The sequence below is a fragment of the Armigeres subalbatus genome, unplaced genomic scaffold (assembly GCF_024139115.2).
Source record: "Armigeres subalbatus isolate Guangzhou_Male unplaced genomic scaffold, GZ_Asu_2 Contig592, whole genome shotgun sequence".
NCBI classification, from domain to species: Eukaryota; Metazoa; Arthropoda; class Insecta; order Diptera; family Culicidae; genus Armigeres; species Armigeres subalbatus.
In genome coordinates, this window is record NW_026943361.1 from 33,733 (window position 1) to 47,709 (window position 13,977).

The 13,977-nt window shown below is 40.3% G+C and overlaps 1 pseudogene; it reads left to right on the forward strand.

Annotated features, from left to right (window-relative positions):
- The first annotated feature begins 1,442 nt into the window (after positions 1–1,442).
- LOC134204453 (carbonic anhydrase 2-like) lies at positions 1,443–13,563 on the forward strand (annotated as a pseudogene).
- The last annotated feature ends 414 nt before the right edge of the window (positions 13,564–13,977 follow it).

Consider the following 13,977-nt stretch of genomic DNA (forward strand, 5'->3'; position numbering starts at 1 on the left):
TCGGTTGTAATGCGCACGAGTAATGAACGTTGCTGACGGGAATAGGGAGTGCTGCCCAAATGGTTCTCTACCCTATCTGAATATTTTCAATAGTCTAAAATAATGATTTCTAAAAAAAACACCACCTAGCGGCCAAGTTCTAAGTTAATCAATGCCTCATGCAAAGCAGCACACACATGCAGGAATAACCTTTTTGAAAAGGTGCAGTTCAAATTGGATAAGTAAACTAAGCACAAAAAAACACTGTTTACAACAAGGATTCAACAAAAAATGCTTCCCGCGAGGTACCCACCTATAGTCAATCTTAGGTAACGTCCTGAAAGATGATTAAATTATCTTTCGAAACAGCCCGAATAATCCAAAATTGGCCGAACAATAAAAAAGTTTTGACAATTTCAATTTGGGGCCAATATGACCCTAGAGTACAGACAACGTAAGTTATTTGAGCACAGACCGAAGGTCAAAGGTTTCCTTCTTCAATTTTCTTTCTTCTTTTTTTCTTTCTCATTCCTTCTTCCCTCTTGTTTTTAAATTCTTTCGTTTTCTTTTGTTTTCCTTTTTCCTTGTTCCTTGTTGCCAATTAATTCTTCCTCCTTTATTATTCCTTTCTCCTTATTCCTTCTTCCTCTCCATTCTTCCTATTTCCTTCTTCCTTCCTTTTTTTCTTTCTTTCTTATTGCTTCTTACCTGTTCATCTAGAAGGACCGTCTCCTTTTTCTTTTTTCTTCTTTATCTTCCTTATTCTTAACTCTTCTTCTTTCTTCCATTTTCTTTGATATTTTTTCCTCTTCTTTCTCCCTTATTTCCTTATCCTTCTCTTTTTGCCTTATTCTTTTTTCTTCCTTCATTATTTATTCCTCCTTTATTTTTCCTGTTCATTCTTTCTTTTTTTCCTTCTCTTTTCTCTCATCCTTCTTTCGCGGGACACTTTTCAGCGCGAGACAAAATGCGAAAACGCGAAACTGTCCTGCGAAAACGGAACGTCTGGTTACTTAATGTAAATCAGACGGAAATATTTTGGTCCTTCTTTTCTTTGCTAAAATAGTGTATGCAGCTTGTTGCAAAACACGCGCAACTCCTGTTGAAAAGGTAATCTTATTGCAATTAGTTACAAAATTAACTACTTCAGCAGTGCTTTGGCGATACATTTATTGAAAGTAAAATAAGACTTCTTATAGTACTTCATAGCGCTGAATCATCCAATTGTACTTTTTCTGACCTTGATATTCTTAATGTTGAAGTGATTCCATGAGCAGCGATGTCGAAAAAATTGAAGCAATTCGAATGGCATCCAAAATTTATGATCGTATATCACTTAAGTCTGATCTGAGCACATCACCGATAAAAAATTTGCTATAATGATGCAATATAATTAGCACAGCATTTCCAATCTCTGTTCACTCCAGTTTGTCGCGGATCAGTCAGCCATGGTGTTGACTCTCTCACGCTTCAATCTCCATCGCTAGGTAATTAATCGTCTTTAACCAGCGTTTCTCAAACCATCGAATAGATCGAAACAAAACAAAGTAACACTTATATCTATCTGAATATCTATTCCTTTTCGAAATTCGTAGCATACAGTCACTAAAACAGTTTAGTCTTCGAAATGTTAGTATTCTTACTATGGTTTATCATGCAAATTGAGCGTAGAAAGACCGAGCCTACAGGCATACAACATAGCTCACGATGCACAAAGTTTTAGAAACACTGGTTTTCAACAATAATGGCCTGTTCGAGTTCGTTACTTTTCTACCATCATTTGGGAAGGGACACACGTCGCATCTACCTACGGTTTGCTCTTTATGTATTATGACCTCAGTGAGTACTCCAGTTTACATTTGCAGCTCAGTAGTGGTGACCTTGACTTTGCCACCGTTCAACCGTTCATTGGCAGAGCTGATCTAATACAAACCTAGTCAGTTATCTATTCTATCCAAAGTTTCTACCGTGGTGATAACGTTAACAAGACACGAACAGACTGGATCCCAAAGGCCCTATTAAATCCCGATCGTGACTGGTTAGTAGTTGGTGCCATATGTGATTAAGGAAAAAGTTGTTTCAAGTCCAGTTCTGAATACAAGTTGCGCGGAAAATTGCGAACCCTCGAACGGTATGGAATGCGATATGCGCGATAGACAAAGTCTACCAAGAACCTACACCTGATCACAGGCAACTGACATTTAACTTCGGTGTGAATAGTGTGTAAGAAATTATTCTTGTGACATGCTTGTGGAACAATCATCGCTGAAATACAAATAAATTGATGGATTCATTGCATATTAGAGTAGTAAAGCTAAAGAAGTGCATTTGGCTCAATTTGTATTTTAACTAAAATTGCAACGCGTGTGATTCTACTAAAGTCAGATACAGCTTTTGCTTAGATGTCAGTTCTCTGTGATTCTAGTTCTATTCTAACAGGGCCGTGAACTTGCCATTCTTCGTAGGGCCATCACATACTTAGTGAATGCTAAACCATAAGAACTTGCCAATTGACTTCGTGCTATGGCTGGTTTTGGTTAGGTACCTTATCAGAAAACCACTCCGGGCTCCTCGAACTTGATCGATGTACCGTGAAAATGTACAGCAACACGCCTCCACAGCGCATACCGTTTGACCATCGTTGATCATTGCTGTTATGATGTTTCAATGCGACCGACAGACGTTTGCCGGCGTTTTTCTGCATTGTAGAATAGGCAAATTGAATTTGTAATGTGAGATGATGCCTTACATTTTACATATCGTACAACCCAGACGGTATGTTTGCTAATTTTTTTGCCAAGTTAATAAGCATGATGAACGATGTAATCGTTTATCGTTGATTGGCGGTCGATGGTAGCGGAAGTTCTGAGGATTTGTTCAGTTTGTCTTGTTGACTAGGAGGTATCGTCGGTGTGAACAGCTGTCCGCTGTCTGGGTGGGAAAATTGGAATTTGTGTGAAGTGAATCGAGTGTTTTCCAAGTGGAGAGAGCCATAGAGCTAATAATTGCTGTGCACTTTTTACGACACGTGATAATTAACGGTCTTCTGTTTTTGTAATTATGTTTGATTTTCTAGAAATGAAGATTGCCAAACTGCAACAACATTTGCTTCTGCTGAATACGCTGGTGTTCCTGCCATGGATGTCCTGTCAAAGTGAGTATTGCTGATTTGTTATTTAATACGTTATTCAATAATATGGAAATTTTCGAAAAACTCTGCAAGCTTCAGAATTGTTTGTCTGATTGACATTCAAATTTATTTAACACTAGTTGAACCCAGCCGACCTTGCTCTATATAGATGCATAGATAGATAGATAGATAGATATCGCACATAAGAAACAAATCATCTGGAAGGTAACAAGATTTAGAAACCTCAATAGAATGTCTGTATAATATTTCTGAATTACCCAGGTATTACTATAATAGATTCACTTGAAAGTTATTCTAGATATTACTACAAAAGCTAATCAGAAATTTATTCAATGATTTTTTAGTTTACCATTTATTTAAATTGGCCTTACTGGAATTCATCTTAATTTTTTATATTTAGCATGCTATTATTAAGCATATTGGTTCAATAATCTATTTGTAAGTTCGTTGTGGTATTTCCTACACAATACCTCATAATGTTTATTAGTTAGTTTCTCAAGGACATTCAAAAAGAATTCCTCCAGAATTCATAGAATTTCGACCATAAATTTCATCAGAAGACACGTATGCGTTAATCTAGCTGTAATATTTGTCTTATTCCTTGTTCGAATCAGTGTTGTTTTAACGGTTGAGAGCATCATAGTTAAAAATTGGCAGGTATCTATTGATTTAAATTTGAATCATATGCGGATGTTCCGGAAGGTGGCAGTGTAGAAAAGCAATGGATGACCATCAAGAATGCCTCTATTGAGACAACGACCTGGGTGAGCTGCGCACTCAGCAGAGAGTGTGGATCACAGATGCATCGTGGCGGAAGACTGAGGAGCGTAGAGGAGCGAAGGCCGCGATAGAAGTCACCGCATACGGGACAAGCAAACGTGGATCGAGTCCCTGGCCGACGACACCTCGTCGTGGTGTGAGTCGCCAAGGGTTCGACACACTACTCGCGTCAACTCCGAAGCTCCATCATTGTAGGAGATTAAATCAGCCATCCGAAGCATGAAATCCAACAGGGCTCCCGGGGTCTATCGCAAGTCTGCCGAGATGCTCAAAACTGCCCCATGCTGTCTGCGCAAAAATTGCTTAGATAGGCACATCACGACTGGATACAGGGTGTTCTAGTACTTACTTGATACTTGATAGGCTACAGCTCTTCGCAGAACCTACGCCGAATGGAGTATCCTTCTCCACTGGACTCGATCCTGGGCCAATCACTTCCTCGTCAAGGTCCTCGGAGTCTCCATCGACCGAGGACTGACCTGCGTCCCTCATTTCCAAGCTGTCAAAGTTGGCTGCAAATCAAGGATCAATCATGTTAAAACATTATCAAGACCGCATAGGACGAACAACAGGGCCACTCGGTATCGTATCGGCCAAGCGCTGATTGACAGCTGTCTTCTGTACGGACTGGAACTGACTTGGGTAGCACGTTGTGAGCTTGTTAACATACTCTCCCCAGTCTTCAACCAATACATCCGCATAGCTTCCGGAGTTCTTCCTTCCACATCCGCTGAGGCTGCTTAGGCCGAAGCAGGTGTCCTCCCATTTCGCCATCATGTGCAAGTAACTATTTGCCTAAAAGCCGCCGCATACGCTTCCGCCACATCCGGAAACCATATGAACTCTCTTCTTGTTCAAGGGGGTCGGATCATACACACGATAGGCGGCACTCATCCACAGCCAACATAAAAAGCTCCATTGCGAGGCGCTTTTAAAAGAGGGGACAACACAGAAGCTCTTCGAAGATCGGTCGCCGGGTTGCTGAACACTGAGCTTAGGGACCATGAGCATCGATACACTGACGGTTCCTGAGACAAGGGGTCGGCTTAGGCGTTACTGGAAGCAACCTAATGATCTCGGACAGCCTTCCTACACTATGCAGCGTCTTCTCGGCGGAAACCACAGCTCTGTTGATTACCGCTACTACCCCTCTGACGTTGAAGCCTGGATCAAAAAGATCGTCAGCCAGGATTGGGAAAACCAATGGGCTGCTTCCAGAACCACGCAATTGCGGAAGGTCAAGGGATCCACGGCACGGAACGACATACCCAGTCTCAAGGACCAGCAAGTAATCTCCCGCCTCCGCACCGGCCACACTCGATTCTCACATTATTTCGGCGGAAGGCCCTTTCGTACTGTTTGTGACATGGAACATGTGATCTGCCGATGTCCAAAGTTTGACGTTCCTCGCTCCAGCTACGGAATACCGAAAAACATAAGGAATTCCCTAGCTGACGATACCACTAGCCTATCTGTCCTCATCAGCTTCCTTGAAAATTTGGAGGACTGTACCACTAGATCTAGATCCAGCTTGGACTTTCCGGGCACCTCAACCCGGAAATAATTCCCATCAAAGGAGGTGTGTGAGCCTCCCTGGTCTTCCCAGGGCTGTGGTCCCCACGCTCCCCACAGTCCCCATGGTTGCGTTTCCTCCCCAATTTCGCTCACATCGTATCCTCATCTTGATACTAACCTACCAAGTCCTGTGTAGCAGGAATACGAAAGCTGTCGCTCTCATATTGAGCCACGCTTTCTTCGAAGTTTTTTTTTGTTTTTAAATGCGTTCTGAATTTTGTCATCGTTTAACTTAAATCAGTTTATTGCGGAAATCCTTCACTCCGAATATTTCTTGCGAAAGTGCTTCGCTCTGAAAATTTTTCCCTTCTTCGGTTAGTTTAATGGATCGATATTATGCGCTAAGGTTGGGTTTCCTATCTGGCTGCAGCGATTAAACTCCGGAAAACAGCCCACAGTTGACCACCTGGCCAAAGTTTATCGAAGGAGACTCTTACCGCGAAAGACCGTGATTGATGTCCGTTTTTGTCGACCAGCTTAATTTTATGAATAACCAAATTTTTACCGTTTTTTGAAGGGTATAATTATAATTTTATTTGTTAATTATTATGTATTGTACTCTCTGCTTGCGGATGGTCCTTAGGTTGGACCTGAGGGTCGCTGCTTTCAGCGCTCACCCTTGCCAGTTGCTCCCTTAGCGTTGGCAATATCATGACAAGTGAGGAGCTGAAGTAATTTCAAAATTCACAGAAATAAATTAAAAAAAACATTCGCTTCCAGTCGCACTGAACGTTCTCTCCAACTACAGGAAGCCATCGTCTACGTGGCTTTCTACGAAGCCTGTAGTAGTGATGTAGTGATGTAGCCCTGAGGGGCCCTCCTTAGCCTAGCGGTAGGACGCGCGGCTACAAAGCAAGATCAAAGAAAGAAGGTGCTTCGGACTACCATTCCGCGGGAGGCTGCGAAGTTTATGCATCGTTGGCCGTTGTCATTCGATACGGTGTGCAGACTATCCGGTCCGATGACCGGTCTATACATTTCCTCCCTTCCTACCTGTGAGTTCATGTCACCGATGACGATTTTGACGTCCCGCAGTGGGCATCCATCGTATGTCTGCTCCAACGTGCGTAGAACGCTTCTTTCTCGTCGTCGGGTCTCCCTTCGTGTGGCCCTGCACGTTGATGATGCTATAGTTGAAGAAACGGCCTTTAATCCTCAGCTTGCACATCCTTGCGATGATTGGCTGCCACCCAACCACACTATGGCGCATCTTACCCATCACTATGAAGCCGGTTCCCAGCTCGTTGGTGGTGCCACAGCTTTGGTACAAGGTAGCCGCTCGATGCCCGCTTTTCCACACTTTCTGTCCTGTCCAGCAAATCTACTGCAGCGCCACGACGTCGAAGTTGCGAAACCTAGCGACTTGCAGTTCCATGTTCCAAGCTTCCAATCGTGATCCTTTATTCGTCGCCTAGGTCATTGCCGATTATATCGAGTCGCATTATCTCTTATATTGTTCGTAATTATTGGTTTTCCAGGCGGCTGATTGCGCCTGCGCAAACCTCCTGTCTCGTCGGAGGGCCGTCGTGTCAGGGCTGTTCAGCGTCCCACCTAAGCACACGGTCGCTTTGGTGGGGCCTACTTGCGGATACATGCAGCTTTTTATAGGAACTTAACAGGGCCCACTGTCAAACCCCACCACATCCTAGGCAAGCCCCACAACTCGCAGATGGCCTGGGGAGGGATCGTCAAGTTCTTGGACATAGTCCCTGCTGCCCGCAAACTGTTTCCAAACACTGAACTGAAACTTTCGTCTAAGCAGACAATGATTTTCCCCGTTACCAACGATATCTACTGATTTGTTTATTTCTCTGTCAACAAAGAAATTTACACAAAAGTTGCAATAAGTCGTCTTGGGATCCACAACAATGCCCCGGGCCCCCACATAACCTACCTTATGTACCAAAAATCAACCTTTTTCGTACATTTAGGGGACCCCGAAAACTGTCAGCCCCGGGCCCCCTTCCGGTAAAGTCCGGCCCTGGATTCACCGAATAGCAACATTTTTTCACGAATTAATTCTTCCTGGGATGAGCAGTGTTTATTTATGTTTATGAAAACATGAAACGTTTCACTGTGAAATACAAGGTTGTGGTTTAGTTTGAATAAATCCTTTAACCGAAATCGATTTACAGCATGGCGCTGCTAGCAACCTAATGATTGACAATAAGAGAGAAAAACTAACCTAAGCTTATTATTTAATTGGTCACAACTAAAAAAAAATGTTTTCAATAAAAGGACGATGAACCGTATTTATCTAATTGATTGCAGATTCGCTATTTTGAACTAAATTCGGTTATCATTTTTGTTATGTTGACTGGTAATTCTAGTTATCAATATAACTGGTTAATAAAATTTGTTATCAATAAGTTATTCTGCTTTGCACTCTGTCCAGCCGACTATTATTTACCTAAATGGTCATGGCATTATTATTTGATTATAAATAGTCTCCAGTAAGTGCAAGATTGTAGAAAGCGTAGTACTTTTCTCTACTGCTCCTCAAGAAAGCGTAATTGGGTGAGTGCCTAGAGACGATGCCGTACAATCACTCGATTCTAGTTCGAATCCTCATAAATGCCAACATTTTTTTGCGTGATGGCTGATAACTAAATACAGTAATATCCCGATTTTATCACCCCCCCTGGTGAATTTTGGGGTGATAAAACAGGTATGTGACAAAATTGTAAAAAAAATATTTTCATTTTTTTTAATTCATTCCACAAATATGAATCATTTTATGCCTTGGAAAGGCCAAATGCGTGAACGGTACCCGTTATTTATTGTCGAATTGCTTACAGAATATTTCCCAGATACTCAGAAGTCGTTCGTAATAAACTACAGGCGGTGAAAGTTATTTTTATTTTTGGTATTATTTACGAAAATAAAAGAATGACAAAATTTTTGGGGGTGACAAAATCATGTCGAAAACGTGATAAAATCGGGTGGAAAACGTGATAAAATCGGGGGTAGACAAAATCGGGGAGTGACAAAATCGGGTCAACACTGTAATAACTAAATTAGTTATTTGAGAAAATAACATGTATAACAAAATGTGTTATCAATTTGGTATCAGTGATAACCTAATTTGTTTTCATGTAGTTAATTCAGGAACAAAATTCTGGTATCCTTTTTGTTATGTTGGCTGTTAATTCGGCCAAAATGATAACAAGTTCAGTTATCAATATGTTCGACAAACGGATAATAGAATTTGTTATCAATTATTATTCATTTTTGCTGAACCATAAGAACCATAACCACCCCCCAAAAATAGTATTTCCACTCTACACAGAAAAAAATTATGAAAATTAATAATCGCGTAAAAAATAAAGACGCGGAAAATTACACTTTTCGAGGCGTACATGGTTCTTTTCCAACAAGTTCGCCCTAAATGTATGCAATTTCTATAGCATTATGTCAATTGCTATAGCATAAATCATATGAAAAGTGGCATAATGCAATAGAAATTGCATACATTCAGGCGATAATATCGTTTAAATTTACACTCTTTTTGGCATTCCCTTTATGTGCATTACTTTCGTGTAAATTTCAACAACTTTTTCTATCTGTGTAGCTCAATCGTTTTTAGTATTATTTGAGTTCTCGTGGAAGCATACGAAAGCCAATGAGATTAACTTTCTTTCCAGATATAAAATGTGTAGTTAGTTCAGCCAAGTATATTAAAGAATTCACAATATAACGAAATTTTCCTCCAAATATATAAAAAAATACTATAATTTGGCTTCTAATCAATTTTTTTGCAAATAATTGTAATACAAGTGTTGCATCACATACCATACAATAAATTTAGACTTATTGTAATTCATATGCACTCTCATGTGCTAATAATGGGCAAGAAATATATGAGTTATGTACAAATTTATTTTCTAATTCCAAGAGGTGTACATTTGGCCGATGTAAGTCATACTTTCTCACTATTTCAGTAAATATAAACAAATCAAGATTTTTTGCTACACAGCAAATAATTTTTAAAATTCAACGACTTGTAAAATTGCAGCTTATTCCATCAAACGAATTAACATTCGACATTCAATTGAATTTGATTGCATTTTACAAGCGAGCATTGTTTAAATTTCATTCGATTTAAAAGAATAGGGAGATCGATTGAATGTTACGTTTATTTGCATGCTCCAAATGTGTGCATGAAAATACATTTAAAATCACAACATATTTATGTTCACATACTAGCTTTAAAATTTTGTCGGCTCATTTTCGAAGAATTCAGGTTTAAAAAGTTATGTTAATGCTGGACAAAAAGTGCAACTTTGGTTCAAATTTCAACACGCATACCATTAAAAATGTGTTCTGTCAAGCATCTCAAGCTCAATATCTACTCATTTTCTTTCGAATGAGCCATGAAGCTCACAAATCGGACATAAGACTGAAGAAGTATGTGTACAACATTTTGCCATATTTATAAAACGATGAACTTATGGCCGGGAGTATAGATGGGGCGATGTGTTTTAAAGCGGGTCGAAGATGATGGTCTTTCCCAGTCGGCTGTATCGTTGCGCTATCGTAGTCTCTTTTTGATGTTGAAAGGAGAGACTAGGATTGTGATCTGCATTGGAAATGATTTCTCGCCTAAAGGTTGGAAACAACTTCCCACTTTAGTTTAGTGTCACGTCGACGGCGGTAGCGGAGTGGCTGAATAGGACATTTGGCCGAATATGACATTTGGCCGAATGGGACATTTGGCCGAATAGGACATTTGGCCGAATAGGTCATTTGGCCAAATAGCACATTTGGCTGAATAGGACACTTGGCCGAATAGGACATTTGACCGAATAGGACATTTGGTCGAATAGGACATTTGGTCGAATAGGACATTTGGTCGAATAGGACATTTGGTCGAATAGGACCTTTGGTCGAGCAGGATATTTGGCCGAATAGGACAATTGGTTGAACAGGACATTTGGCTGAATAGGTCATATGACCGAACATGTCATTTGGCCGAGCAGGATATTTGGCCTAATATGTCATTTGAAAAATGAGTGAAATGTGAAAAGTGAAATGTTGAATTTTGTTGGTCTAGAAACCGATTCAGAAATTAGGATTATGTCCTCAGAAGTATACGGAGGGGCGCTGCTGTTGACAGGACTTTCTTATAAGGCCAACCTTGAGTGACAACCACACCCAGAGATAGAGTGAGTGGAACTGGTGTGGTTGGCTGACATTATGATCCGGGTTGCCTGGCACGCAGAATCTGATGGGACTTATAATCCGGGTCAGAATCCCCGAAATGCCCGTAAAGCTACTAAAAGGGATGCGGCTTTCGATACTCTTAACGTCCGAAATTCTAACTGTTGTCTGATGTAGCTTTGTTGCTTGATAAAAATTATTCCGCGAGGGAATACAAAGAAAAATTTCCAGAAATTCAGAAGAACGTTTCAAAAATCTAGAAGAATTTTCCATGGGAAATAAGAAAAATTGCCCCACCGGGAATTATTTCATACGTTTACAAGCAAAAAAATGTTCCCGAATTCGTAAACCAGCAATAATACACCGTAATTTAAGTCAAGGATTCGGGACCAACAGTCACGTTTTCAAGAACGTTCAGGAAAACGTGGCTGTTGTTCCCGAAATCGTGGCCAAAAATACTTCGTGATCTTGTTAGTTCACGAGTTTATGAACGCTTTTTGGCGTGTATTCACTAATTTCTCCCGAAATTCACCTATGGATTCTTCGATTATTTATTGTTTCTATGAAGCCATTCGTAACACTTTTTGACCTTATTTCAAAACCATCTATAAATAAATTTTCCTAAAAATGTAATTAAAAATTCTAAAGTGTCTTAAGCGATATTCTCCTGAACATTCAAGAAAGGGATTTTTTCGAAGGATCAGTAATTTAGTCAAAAGCTTTTATGAATTAAAGGTTCTTTTTCAGTTAGTATGAAGTTTAAAATCCTTTAGAATATCCTGAAAATGCATCAGAAGAAATTTATTCAAAAGTTCCTTAAAAATTCCAGCTTTATTTTAAAGAGTTATTTCGTTTGTTTTTCGGCAAATTTCCCAAGAGAATGTAAACTTTCTGACACAATTTATCTTGGCAGCAGTCTTCCTTGATTTCCTTTAAACGCGCTGTAATTTTTCTTCAACTATATGTTATAAGTAAATGTGGTTGGCATTTGTTCAGTAATTCTAATCAACGAATCTCCTCGGGATTTCTAAAAACGTTTTCCGGATTTCCTCCATGCTTAAATTTTTTTTAAATTCTTCAGTGTTGTCACAAGAAATTATTGTTAACCAATGATTGTATGAGTTGATAGTTGATACACTGGAGTCCCTTTTTACGCGTGTTGCTTTTGCTTGATTCTAGTCTTTGGATTTGATAAAACATTGAGTTAAACCTATCAAAAATTCCTCAAAACGTTGAAGAAAAATCAGGTGGTATTTTAAAATTGTTAACATTTAGACCGAGAAATTGATAATATTTTTGAGCTTTTTGCCAATAATGCTAAAATACCGTCTTATTTTATTTGATTTTTTTTATCTTTTTAAAGAGATTTTCAGCGCACGGCTGGCTCATCTCTAAAGCGTCCGAATCGATAAAAACTAGATCTAACGCGATTATCTTTTTTCCGTCTTCCGCAGGACTTGACACGCACCAACGCCCCAGCCGGAGCAATGAATTTACGACGACTCGGCCAAGACGGGCCATATCCTACCGCAATGACAATGACCGACGGCTCGGTCTCTTCGGAGACTATGACAGCGAAGAGGTCAACTACAATCCATCGCCCAGCCGTGCGCGGTTTGGCCTTAACGCGAACCCGGACTTTTATTTCGATTATGCGCGGGATTTGCCGACCACCACTCGACGCAGCCAAAGTATCTCGCTGGTTCGGGAAAGGCCCCGAAATAATGAAGCCGCTGGAGGAGCGGAGTTTTCCTATCGAGAAAAGAACAAGTATGGGCCTGCCAATTGGGATCAGATTGCACCACAGTGCGGTGGGAAGTACCAGAGTCCAATTCTGTTGAACACGAGTAGCGCGCTTTACGTCAGAAATAAAAGACCGTTACAGCTGGTAGGGCAGACCAATCTTCCACAATCGATCAGACTACAGAATGATGGTCATTCTGCCAAATTCACTTACGTGTGGCGAAACGGGGAAAGGCCGTACCTCCGGGAGGTCCCTGAAGACTAAATACTATTTCGAACAGTTCCACTTCCATTGGGGATCAGACAGTTCATCCGGTTCGGAACATGTTTTAGATTTCCAGCGATACCCGATGGAGCTGCATTTAGTCTTCTATAATTCTCTGTACTCCTCCTTTGACGACGCTCGCTCCGAGGTGGACGGTTTAGTGGTGATGGGTCTTTTCTACGAATTGTACGAAATCAACGATGAACCTCTCAATACTTGGACACGTTTCCTGCAGGAAATTGTAGTACCAGACTCGGAATACCCCATCCAATTCATCGACACTTTCCCGCTGTACGACCTGATTGGAGATGTGGAGTGGCCATACTTCTCGTACGAGGGAAGCCTGACGACGCCACCCTGCCTCGAGACGGTAACCTGGATAGTGTCGACCAAACCGCTACTGATTACGCCGCGGGAAATTCAAGAGTTCCGCAAGATCAGATCCAAGAGCGGCCCAATGGTGAACAATTTCCGCCCGGTGCAGAAGCTCTACAATCGACGAGTTTACCGGTACTGAGCGACGAAAAGAAGTGGTTAGGATTCCTACGACGCGTGATAATCAAATGCATTTCAAAGACAAAATGATTTCAGCTGATTTAGTTTAACTTAGCTCAAAGTATCAACCAAAGTATTCGCTTTCGAGCGGGCATTAATATTAAGCTTATTATTAAGTAATTCTTTTACAAGGGCACTGATTGAAGAATGTTTGAAAAGTTACCCAGAAGGTGTTAGCAGATGATTGAAAATGTGTTCCACTGAATGACATAAACCAAAGCTGTTTATTCAAGCTTAAAATAATATTCATCCTAATATTTTTTTTTCTTTCTATTTTACACACCTATTTCAATTGTTACATACATTATACATCAAGATATTTTATTGAATAAATTATTATTAAACGTATGCAAAATGATACCTTTTCGAAAGAAATCCATGTCCAATACCGATCCTTATATTACCTTTTGAAATTAAATCTACGACGCGACGGCTTTAAGTTCGATTTAGACGTAACATTAAATAAAAGTTATATTCTCAGGTCATGTTCTGAATGCGGCAATGATTATCTTTTAATCATATTTCTTAGGTACAAAGAGTTTCCATTGCATGTCAGAGAATAGCAGATTTTGCCCTGGTGGCATCCAGTGTTCTCTATTGTTTGGCCAACGAAGTCCACACAATATTGTAGGTATCGCACTATTGCTAAATTTTGCTCGTTGTCCGATGTTTTGCGTTGACAGTCGTAATATTTCTGTACATCCGTTCAAGTTCCTTATCCACCGTGATTGGGCTGCTGATTATTTGGTTTTTTGGTCGTTAAAATGAT